The sequence below is a fragment of the Rhinoraja longicauda genome, chromosome 11 (genome assembly GCF_053455715.1).
Source record: "Rhinoraja longicauda isolate Sanriku21f chromosome 11, sRhiLon1.1, whole genome shotgun sequence".
Taxonomy (NCBI): domain Eukaryota; kingdom Metazoa; phylum Chordata; class Chondrichthyes; order Rajiformes; family Arhynchobatidae; genus Rhinoraja; species Rhinoraja longicauda.
In genome coordinates, this window is record NC_135963.1 from 34,274,914 (window position 1) to 34,286,366 (window position 11,453).

Consider the following 11,453-nt stretch of genomic DNA (forward strand, 5'->3'; position numbering starts at 1 on the left):
CAGGGCAGGACTGGCAACTCAATATTTCAGGGTATAGGTGCTATAGATATGAAAGAGATACAGGTAAGAGAGGAGGGGTGGGGGCTTTTTGATCAGGCAAGTCATAACTACAGTGGTCAGAGAAGGCATTCTAGGGGGATCTCCCAGTATATGGATAGAACTTGGAAATAGAAAGGGAATGATTGCATTGTACACATTATAGGCATCCCAATAGTCAACATGAAGAGAGGAGCAGTTATGTAGGGAGATTATAGATAGCTGTAAAAATAATAGGATATTATTGGGCGATTTCAACTTCCCTTACATTTACTGGATCACCCATAATGTAAAGGGCTTGGATGGGGTGGAATGTGTGCAAATTAAATGTGTTGAAGCTTCCTTAACCAATATGTAAAGGGTCCTTCTCGAGAGGGTGCAACACTGGACCTCCTCTGAGGGAATGAGTTAATGCAAGTAAGTGTCAGTGGAGGAGGACTTTGGGAAGTGACCAGTGACCCACAGTTCTATTACTTTTTAAGTAGTTATGGAGAAGGATAGGACTGGCCAAACATTAAGGCCCTAAATTGGGGATAGGCTGATTTTGGAATGTGTTAGGCGGGAATTTGCAGAGGTCGATTGGAAGAGTCCGTTTGCAGGTAAGGGGACTGCTGGCAAGTAGGCGGCTTTCAAATGTTAGATATCAAGAATATATGAGAAGCATGTGCCTCTTTATTCCTGCTAGGGTGAAGAATATGGGGTGAATGGCAAGACTGGCAAGTTTAGAGAACCCCGGTTCACAAGAGGCACACAACAGATTTAGGCAGTCGGGATCAAGCGAATCTCGCCATAAATACAAGTGTAAAAGTACATTTAAGAAAACAATCAGGGGGCCAAAAAGAGGACATGAAATGGAGCTGGCGGACAAGGTAAAGAAATACCCCAAGAGATTCTACAGGTATATTAAGAGTAAAAAAGTGGTTAGGAAAATAATAGATCCCTTTAAAGATCAACATGACCAAATTTGTGTAAAACCACAAGAGATGGGGGAAATATTAAATGAATACTTCTCATCTGTTTCATGGAAGGTAAGACATTGAAGCTCAAGAGTTAAGATGTCTTAGATCATATACAAATTACCAAATAGAAAATATTGGCGGGTTTACAGCAAATTAGTCCAGGGTCTGACCAAGTACATCTTCAGATCTTGTGGGAAGCTGGGTAGGACATTGCAGAGGCCCTTGCAGATATTTATATCACCGTTAGCCACAGGTGGCTTGAAAATATGATGGTGGCTAATGTTGTACTATTTTTTTAAGAAGGGCAACAAGGACAAGCCAGAGAACTACAAGCCAGTGAGCCTGACATCAGTAGTGGGTAAGTTGTTGGAGGGGTTTCTTAGGAACAGGACTTAACAGCTTTTGGGCAGGTATGAACTGATTATGGATGATCAGCATAGCTTTGTGCATGGGAGATCATGTCTCACAAACCTGATAACGTTTTTTTTTTTAAGAGGTCACCTAGAGAATTCCTGAGGGCATGGCAGTGAATGTTGTCTACATTAACTTTCGTAAGGCCTTTGACAGGGTCCCACATGGTATACTTGTCTGGAAGTTTAGATTGCATGGAAACCAAGGCGAGCTACCCAATTGGATTCAAAATTGGCTTGGTGGAAGCAGTCAAAGGGTAATTGTGGAGGGATGTTTTTCCATTTGGGGGCCTGTGACTGGTGGTGTACCGCAAGGTCGGTGCTGGGTCATTAATGCTTGTTATCTATGTTAACATTGTATAACAATGTATTTAACATTACTAGTAGATTTGCAGATGGCACCATAAATGACGGTATAGTGGGCAGTAAGGAAGGATATCCACGTTTACAGCAGCATTTAGATCAGTTGACAAGATAGGCCATGGAAGGTCAATTGGAATTTAACTCTAACAAGTTAAAGGTGTTGCAAACCAGGGCAGGACCTACACAGTAAATGGTAGAGCCCAGGAGGGTGTTGCAGAACAGAAGTCAGGGAGTATAGGTGCATGGGTCTCTAAAAGTGACGAGTCAGGTGGAAAGTGTGGTGAAGATGTTTGATGTGCTTGCCTTCATTGGAAAATGTATCGAGTACAAATGATGGGACATCATGATGCAGCTGAGCAAGTCGTTGGTGAGATCATATTTGCAGTACTGTGTGCAATTCTGGTCACCCGGCAACAGGAAGGATGTCATTACGTTGAATAAAGTGCAGAAGAGATTCACCAGGATGTTACCTGGGCTTGCAGGTTTAAGTTACAGGGAGAGGTTGGATAGGCTAGGACTTTATTGTTGGAGACTGTCGCGTACAAGATCATGAGGGCATGGATAAAGCAAAAACTCACTTTCTTTTAGATTAGAACACACTTAGATTTAAGGTGAGAGTGGACAGATGCAAGAGGAACTTCAGGAGCAACCTTTTCACTCAAAGGAGTATCTCGAATGGGCTGCCAGAGGAATCTATGGAAGCAGATAAAATTATGACTTTTATTAACATTTATACTGATTTACTGATAGGAAGGATTTAGAGGGCTATGGACCAAATCCAGGCAAATGGGACTAGCCCAGAATGCCAACTTGGTCAGTATGGACAAGGTGGGCTGAAGGGCCCGTTTCTATGCTGTACCACTCTATGACTCTCGGTGTACACACTACCAAGCACCACAACCTTCTTTTCTGCTACTCCAAAAGTATTCTGTTCATAGGTAGCCTTCAGAGTGCAGCACCCATGTCTCATTAAAGTCAAGCTCCAGTGCACTTCCAAATCTGCAACCACCTCCACCAAGAACAAAGGCAGCTTGCAAGTCACATGCACCTCCAAACTGGGAAATAGACCATCATTGTTCCTCTGTTGTCATTTGGTCTAAACCTGGAATGTCCTACACGCCAACATTATGGGTTAGTCTTCAGCAGAAAGACCGCAATGGCTCAAGAAGGTGGCTGTTCATGGCAACTAACCGGGAATAAGCAGTAAATGCTAGCCTTGCCATCTCAATAATTCGTATAAAACTCGTTGTTATTTTAGGGATCTTTTATTAAAAATGAAGAAAACCTATACATGTACACACACTCCCTTCATAAGTATTTAATTAGCTGTGAAGCATTCTAACTGTATCTCTAAATATGAAAGATGCCTTAGCCATAAATGCAGCTCTCAATCAAATCATCAGCAAGAATGTCTGCCTCTGGGCAAGAACAATAGAACATTAATAAATTCTTGATCCCATTAACTGCATTGTAACTTTGAAGTGCACATCTATAAGTGGCGGGTAATTGCTGAATATTTGGATACGGCGATACCTCTAGTCAAATATCATGCAACAACCACCTCTTCGGTTTAAACACATAGAAAGATGGCAACTTCAAAATCAGTGTTGAGGTTCTACTGGAACATCTTGGCTCGGAAACAGGTGGCCAATTATGTTGCACAATTATTTTACCATACAACCTACTCTGAGGCAGCTTTGACTGTGTTCAGATGCAGATTGTTTTAATTGATACAGTTCTCATAAGAATCAACAACATTTTATATTGTACAATATTTATTGAATATTGAACTGCTTGAATATGGAATATGAAGTACTTGCCATTACTGTTTGATATTGTAAATATCCGTGTTCAGTAACTATTGCATCTAGATCATTTTCTGACACATATTTAATAAAATATAATTGAATTAAAAATCATATTTGCTACTTGCAGTAACATACTGAATGGCCTTCTATCTAAATCCAAGTTGCAAAACCAACAGTGGGAGTGTGTCCTTTGAAGCGTACATTGCCCACATTAGCAGTGCCGGGAACTCATAGTGAATTTTCAGTGAAACAAGTAGAAACCTCATAGCACGAAGCAGAAATGCAGTGTGTGTGTGGGTGGACAAACGAAATGAACCAACAGTGGTTGTACATAAATACCACCGTAATCAGTGCTCAAAAAATTAATTCCAATTGTACTGCCGTCATTATAAAGAACGCAAAAACATTTCTATCTAGATTAAATAGATGGTAAAGAAGAAAACGCAATGGGGGACGGAACCAAGAAAATGTACAGTACCGCGTTGCCATGGCATACCCTTCCAGTATCTGACAAGTCTATGAATTACTTAAATTTGACTATCACGGCCATATTACAAAAAAACGAATTAATTTCTCGCATGTTAAAAAGGAAGATGGAAATCGAAGAATTTTAATCTTGATTAAACGTGTTCATAGTTTATATTCTCGCAAAATTCTAAGGCAGAAATTCAGCAAACTGATCAAAGGATCACGACAGCATTAGCTAATTCGTGGACCCACAATCGGTTTCAGACTACGATCTCCCCGTAGTTGCTCGAGTCCCCGATTCCCCCATACACGATACGCATCCATATGTCCCCCTCCCTTTGACACCAACATAATATCCAAAAAAACTGTGTCGAACAATTCATCAAAATGTTGGTTAAACAACGATTTGAAATTAAACTTTTGTGCTAAATCTGAAATCTACATGATGCCACGTGGTTAACAATTTAAACTGCACGAAACCTACCGTTTAGCGATGTTCTACATATTTGTACATGCCCCCAAGGTCGCAGTAAAGATGTGACTGACGTGCATTTCCCTCTCAATCCAAGATCATATCGAAGTTGATTTAATTGCAATTTTCACTTGCCAACTATATGCTCTGGCGATTAACACATTTTTTTTATATAGATTAGGCAGATATCCCAATCAGTCTTTTTCTGGATGCTACCTTGCGATTAATTTGTTAAAACATAATGCGGTTTATTGGTGTGTTCTCACGATCGCAGCAATATCTTGCGGCTCGCGGGAACGAATTCAACGCTCAATTGGAATTAGGCTGTCAATCACGCCATTTATTTTACCGAAGTCTTGCCGATTGGTTTTACAAGCAAAGCGTCATTCCAATGGAAACCCTCAATGGCTGCTGTTAGTATTATTTGAATGGTTTTCAGAGCCTGCCAAAATATACGAATCCTAAGATTCTATACAGTTAAGAGTTAAATGTAACGCATGGGAAGGAACTGCAGATGCTGGTTTACACCGAAAACAGACACAAAAATGCTGGAAACACTTAGCGGGTCAGACAGCCACTCTGGAAAAAAGGATTAGGTGACGTTTTTCGAACATCACCTATTCCTTTCCTCCAGAGATGCTGCCTGACCTGCTGCGTTACTCCAGCTTTTTGTGTCTATCTTAAATGTAATCTTGTATCTTGTGGCCATCACGTCCGAAGAGTTCGCCAGGGACTATACTGGAAGTATCCTATACCCACTAGGGACAATTTTTTAACACTATCCTACTTCCACTAGGGACTTTTTTTTACATTTACCAAGCCAATTGACCTGTGCATCTTTGGAGTGCATGTTGAGTGAGCAGCTTTCTTTTCGAGTGTTATATCGAGGTTCAGAACTGATACCCCCTCCCATAAGGCAACCTGTTGCTCCTGCCACTCCGTTATTTAAACTAACTGAGTTCACTCATCTTAATTTGGGAATCTGACTTGCAAACATGCATTTCTCACAAAGGCTACAGCAATTGAGAGATCGTATGTCCATTGATTTGCTCGTGGTTTTTGATCTTTTTTGGTAAATGAGATGGCAGCATGATGGACATTAAGAGATAGAGGATTTTGAGGAATTCACTAGAGGTACTGGCCAGGTCTTTTGGCATTTACATCTATGTGCTGGGCTCAGGACAAGTCAGCCAAGATATTAACAAGCAGGAATTTGAAGCTGCTAATTCCCTCCACCATAGACCCAGCTAAGAGAACTGAAGAGTGGTCTTGTGACTTTCCCTTTCTGAAGTCATCAATTAGTTCCTTGGTCTTGTTGAGTTGTTCTATCTTTCGCCTGTACACTGACTCATCACCACCTGTAACTCAGCCAATAGCAGTAGTGTCATCAGCAAATTTATAGATGTTTTGGAGCCGTGTTAACCCACAGTTGTGAGTGTAAAAAGAATTGAGCAGGTTAAGCATGCGGCCTTGAGGTGCATCTGTGTTTATAGTCAGTAAGGAGATGTTATTTCAATATACAGTGCACTGAGATTGATTCTATCTCCTGTCTGTTCATGTACCTATCTAATTTCCTTCAAAACGGTGCCATCTTATTTGCTTAGAACATAGAACAGTACATGAAACAGACATCACCTGGCCAATACCATACTTACGGTGAAGCATGGTGGTGGCGGCATCATGCTGTGGGGATGTTTTTCAGCGGCAGGAACTGGGAGATTAGTCAAGATCGAGGGAAAGATGAACGGAGGAAAGTACAGAGAGATCCTTGATGAAAATCTGCTCCAGAGCGTTCTGGACCTTAGACTGGGGCGGAGGTTCACCTTCCAACAGGACAACAACGCTAAGCACACAACCAAGACAATGCAGGAGTGGCTTCGTGACAAGTCTGTGAATGTCCTTGAGTGGCCCAGCCAGAGCCCGGACTTGAGCCCAATCGAACATCTCTGGAGGGACCTGAAAATAGCTGTACATCGACACTCCCCATCCAACCTGACAGAGCTTGAAAGGATCTGCAGAGAAGAATAGGAGAAATTACCCGAATACAGGTTTGCCAAGCTTGTAACATCATACCCAAGAAGACTTGAGGCTGTAATCACTGCCATAGGTGCCTCAATAAAGTACTGAGTAAAGGGTCTGAATACTTATGTAAATGTGATATTTCAGTTATTTCTAATTACTTTGCAAAAATTTCTAAACACCTGTTTTCGCTTTTTTATTATAGTGTGTAGTAGATTGTGTGTAGATTGATGATTTAAAAAAATGGATTTAATCCATTTTAAAATAAGGCTGTAACGTTACAAAATGTGGAAAAAGTGAAGGGGTTTGAATACTTTCTGAATGCACTGTACTTTACTCTTGCACTTGACCACCAAAAATATATTGTCTCACACATTTCTGTATTAAAGTAAATATCCTTTTGTTTTCCAAATGGCTTACATTTAAAGGTAGGTATAATTAGCGATAATTTAATTAAAGTCATTTGTGACCAACCAAAATATTTAAGAATACATTTTACGTAAAGTCATGGGCTTGCTAATTTAGCAAGACAGGGTGAACATATTTAAACTTTACTGCCCTCTGCAGCCTTATAGTTGAATTGATTGTTACTGTAAAATCTGTCTCAAAGTATTGGCTCTGAATCTGGAGTTGCACTGGATAAATATACAGCTAAAGCCATTCAGTTTCTTTAAAATTCAGTCCAATCCAGGTGATGGGTCTAAATCTGAAATGTCGACTGTCTGTATCCCTCAACAGATGCTGCCTGATCCACTGAGTTCTTCCAGAAGATCATATTTTGGAAAATTCTTTAAAATTATTTAAAATCTCCAAAGAACGGATTTGAATTTAGAACAATACATTAAACATTACAATGTTGGTACATTGGGATAGTGTAAAACCTTAAAAATCCAGGTTGAAGTTCCCCAGTCTCAGCCATCACACCAGATGATTCAGTGAAACAGAATTTGCTATGGGAGGACACAAGCAAATTAGACAGATCAGCTGGAGGAGCCTTGGAAAATCCCCATCCGTATAACCTCCATACAGAAACAAATGCACAATTTTCCCCACAGGAAGAAATCAAATACAAGAGAATATAATCACAAAATTAAAGCTACATTTTTGGGAAGAAAATTAGGAAACAACTTTTCACAAAAGTTTGGAGAAATTCCACCACTTCTCCTTGTCTTCCCCCAGAAAGGTGAGGTATTAAGATAATGGGCACTTTATCAATCCATTTTTGTCTGATAATGTCATCAAGGAATGAAGAGCTATGGTGGATAAATTAGGTAGTGCCAGTCTAGATGAAAAATCTCGATCCAAACTGTCAACTGCCCACTTCCCTCCACAGGTGCTGTCTGCCCTGGAATTGTTCCAACAGTTTGTTTTTGCTAACTGTTGGTTATGAGTGATGTTATAATGGACACAAATTCATTTCCTAAACTCTACATTCCCATCAATCGATCCTCCCCAATCTCTATTAGTTTCTGCAATTTCAAAAATCCTAAAATTTCAAAAATACTATTTCAAAAATCAAAAATATCCAAACCTCTTGTTAGCAAACTCTTGTCTGAAATCTCATCTAATCCCATCTCATCATAATCCCATCTAAACTCATCTCTAAACTGGATCTTGGAATCAGAACTCACCTGTGCCACTGGTCCTTGACTTTCTGAATTACACATCACAATCAGTAAGAATATATGAGACATTTGCTAGACAATAATTCTCAACACCAGTGCCCCACGAGAATATGTTCTCAATCCCCTTCTATATTCCTTATACAATACAATACAATATATCTTTATTGTCATTGTACAGGGTACAACGAGATTGGGAATGCGCCTCCCATACGATGCAATAAATGAATTAGTCAGTATTAATTTAAACAACCCAATGAAACAAATTAGAACAGTTTTAAAACAGAATAAACCTAAGTAGATCTGTAGATCTGTGCCGGTTCACTGTGCGATGTGACCATCCGGCTCAGCAGGACCGGTTCATAGCAGCTATGGCCCTGGGGATGAAGCTGTTCCTGAGTCTGGAGGTGCGGGCGTAGAAGGCCTTGTATCGTCTGCCCAATGGTAGAAGTTCGAACAGACTGTTGCAGGGGTGTGAAGAGTCTTTGTGGATGCTGGTGGCTTTTCTGAGGCATCGTGTGTTGTAGATGCCCTCCAAGGCTGGTAGCTGTGTTCCGATAGTCTTCTGAGCTCTATGGACTACCCGCTGAAGAGCTTTCCTCTCTGCCTCCTTGCAGCTGAGATACCACACAGGGATGCCATGTGTTAGGATGCTCTCTATGGTGCAGCGGTAGAAGGTCGTCAGCAGCTGTTGGGGTAGACCAGACTTTTTCAGTGTTCTTAGGTAGAACAGTCGTTGCTGTGCCTTCTTGACCAGCGCATCAGTGTTAGTGGACCATGTTAGGTCCTCCGAAATGTGAGTGCCCAGAAACTTGAAGCTGGACACTCTCTCCACACTGTCCCCGTTGATAAAGATCGGGGCGTATTCCCCGTTGTGTGACCTACGGAACTTGATGATCAGCTCCTTTGTCTTGGTGGTATTTAGGGACAGGTTGTTATCAGAGCACCAGTCCGCCAGATTCTGCACCTCCGCTCTGTAGTTTGTTTCATCACCGTTGTGTCGTCTGCAAACTTGACAATGGTGTTGGTGTCGAATGCAGGAACACAGTCGTGTGTGAATAGGGAGTAGAGCATGGGGCTCAGAACACAGCCCTGTGGTGTGCCGGTACCAGCACTATGGTAACCGACTTCAGGCACTTGGGGACCGTAGCCAGAGATAATGACAGGTTAAAGATCCTGGTGAATACCTCAGCCAACTGTTCAGCACAGTCCCTAAGTACCCTGCCTCGAACTCCAGCCGGGCCTGCAGCCTTGCGTGGGTTGACCCTTTGCAGAGCGCGTTGTACTTCCTGTGTGCTCAGTTGCAAGACCTGTCCTTCCGCCTCGGCTGGGGTTCTTCCACTCAAGGTGGTGTTGCCAGTTTTGAAGCGGGCAAAGAAGGTGTTTAGCTCGTTGGTTAGTGTGATATCGCTGTGGGGGCAGGCAGGGCTGCTCTTGTAGCCAGTGATGTCCCTGACACCCTGCCACATGCTTCTGGTGTCCGTGGTGTTGAAGTGGTCTTCCACCCATTGCCTGTGGGTGTCTTTGGCCCTTTTAATACCTTTGTTCAGGTTTGACCTGGCAACACTGTATGCTGAAGTGTCACCAGATTTAAAGGCGTTGTTGCGTGCCCTCAACAGATTCTGTACCTCCTTATTCATCCAGGGTTTCCGGTTTGGGAACATCTTTATTTCCTTGTCCACCGTGACATTCTCCTCACAGCAGTTGATATAGGAGAGCACAGTGGATGTGTACTCCTCCAAGTCTACCTCAGAACCGCAGGTCGCCTGTTGTGCAAACAGGTCCCAGTCGGTGCGATCAAAGCAGTCCTGAAGTTGTAGGGTGGCGTCTTCGGGCCATATTTTGACCGTCTTAATTGTAGGTTTGGTCTTGCGGATGAGGGGTTTGTATGCGGGCAGTAGAAGCAGTGAGAGGTGATCGGATAGTCCCAGACGTGGGCACGGGAGAGCTCTGTAGGCGTCCTTTATGTTGGTGTACACTTTATCCAGCATGTTTGAGCCGCTGGTAGGGCACTGCACATGCTGGTGGAATTTGTGGAGCGCAGCTCGTAGGTCGACCTGATTAATGTTCCCTGCAACAATGAAGGCACCGTCGGGGTACACTCTTGACTGTGCAGCCAAATCCAACTCTAAATCCAACTACAAATTTGCAGATGACACCATTGTTGTGAGCCAGAGCACAAACAATGAAAAGTACAAGTTTCATTGACACTGCAGGCCAGACCACCTCTGCTGCTATGCTGCTCTCCCCTGAGTGATCCTCCATCACAACAGTCCATCTCACAGATCAGTCTTCCCACCATTAACTCCATCTATACTTCACGCTGCCTCAGAAAAGCAGCCACCATAATCAAAGACGTCCCACCCCAGTCATTCCTTCTTCCTGGTCCCAAATGGCAGAAGGTACCGAAGCTCTGACAAATGCAAGGGTGGATATTGAAGGCCTGTAATTCAAAGACATGAAAAATCATGTAAGACCAAGGAGAAATGTTTACAACTCTGATGTCTAGAAATCTTTCGAATAAGATCACCTTAGGTTTTAGTACTCAGTCACTGAGCTACATGCACTGCAGATACATGGAATGGTGTTGAGCTTGATAATAAGCTAAGACATTGAATGACAAAGGAGGTATGAGAGGCTATTGGATCTAAGCGTTGCTATTTATGATTTAGTTTCGTAGTTTAGTTTATTGTCACATGTTTTGAGGAACAGTGAAAATCTTCCGTTGTGTGTTATCCAGTAGAAATTATTTATATAAATACAATCAGCTGACCACAGATACAGACCTATTAAGAGAGGGACATTCCCAGTTAATAATGGCATATGGTACTTTGTTGATGAATGTAATCATTGACTCTTAGGCAAAGAACTGTTATGTTTCTTGAAAATTATATTGATGAAAATGAAGCAACCACCACCCCTTAATTGGGCATCTATTAATTTGTAGTAGGTATAGTCAGGTATAAACTGCTCTCAGGTAGGATAACATGAAAAGACTAATGCAATTTGAGTCCAAAAAAAATACAGGACACTCAAATCAAGCTGACTGATTACTTAATAGGAATCATTTTGAAATTGCACCTTTTTGAAGACTGTTGTTTTCCATCTTTGATAATCTCTACATAAACATAACATTCTACAATAACAATATTCTACCAAGCTGTTAAACAATAAATTTCTCTACATGTTGATCTATTCGAGACATACAGAATGGAAACAGGTCTTACAGCCCAATTTACCTATGCCGTCCAAGATGTCCCATCTACACTAGTTCCACCTACACACTTGCGTTTGGT

At 41.8% G+C, this 11,453-nt stretch overlaps 1 protein-coding gene across 10 annotated transcripts in view; it reads right to left on the reverse strand.

The window, feature by feature from the left end:
• lrrc7 (leucine rich repeat containing 7) overlaps window positions 1–4,795 on the reverse strand; it is a 266,336-nt gene extending 261,541 nt beyond the window's left edge. For all 10 annotated transcript variants that reach the window (XM_078407364.1, XM_078407363.1, XM_078407368.1 and 7 more), the window contains exon 1: window positions 4,529–4,795. The gene's annotated coding sequence lies outside the window, so the exon portion shown is untranslated. The remainder of the gene's footprint in view (window positions 1–4,528) is intronic.
• Between the last annotated feature and the right edge of the window lie 6,658 nt (window positions 4,796–11,453).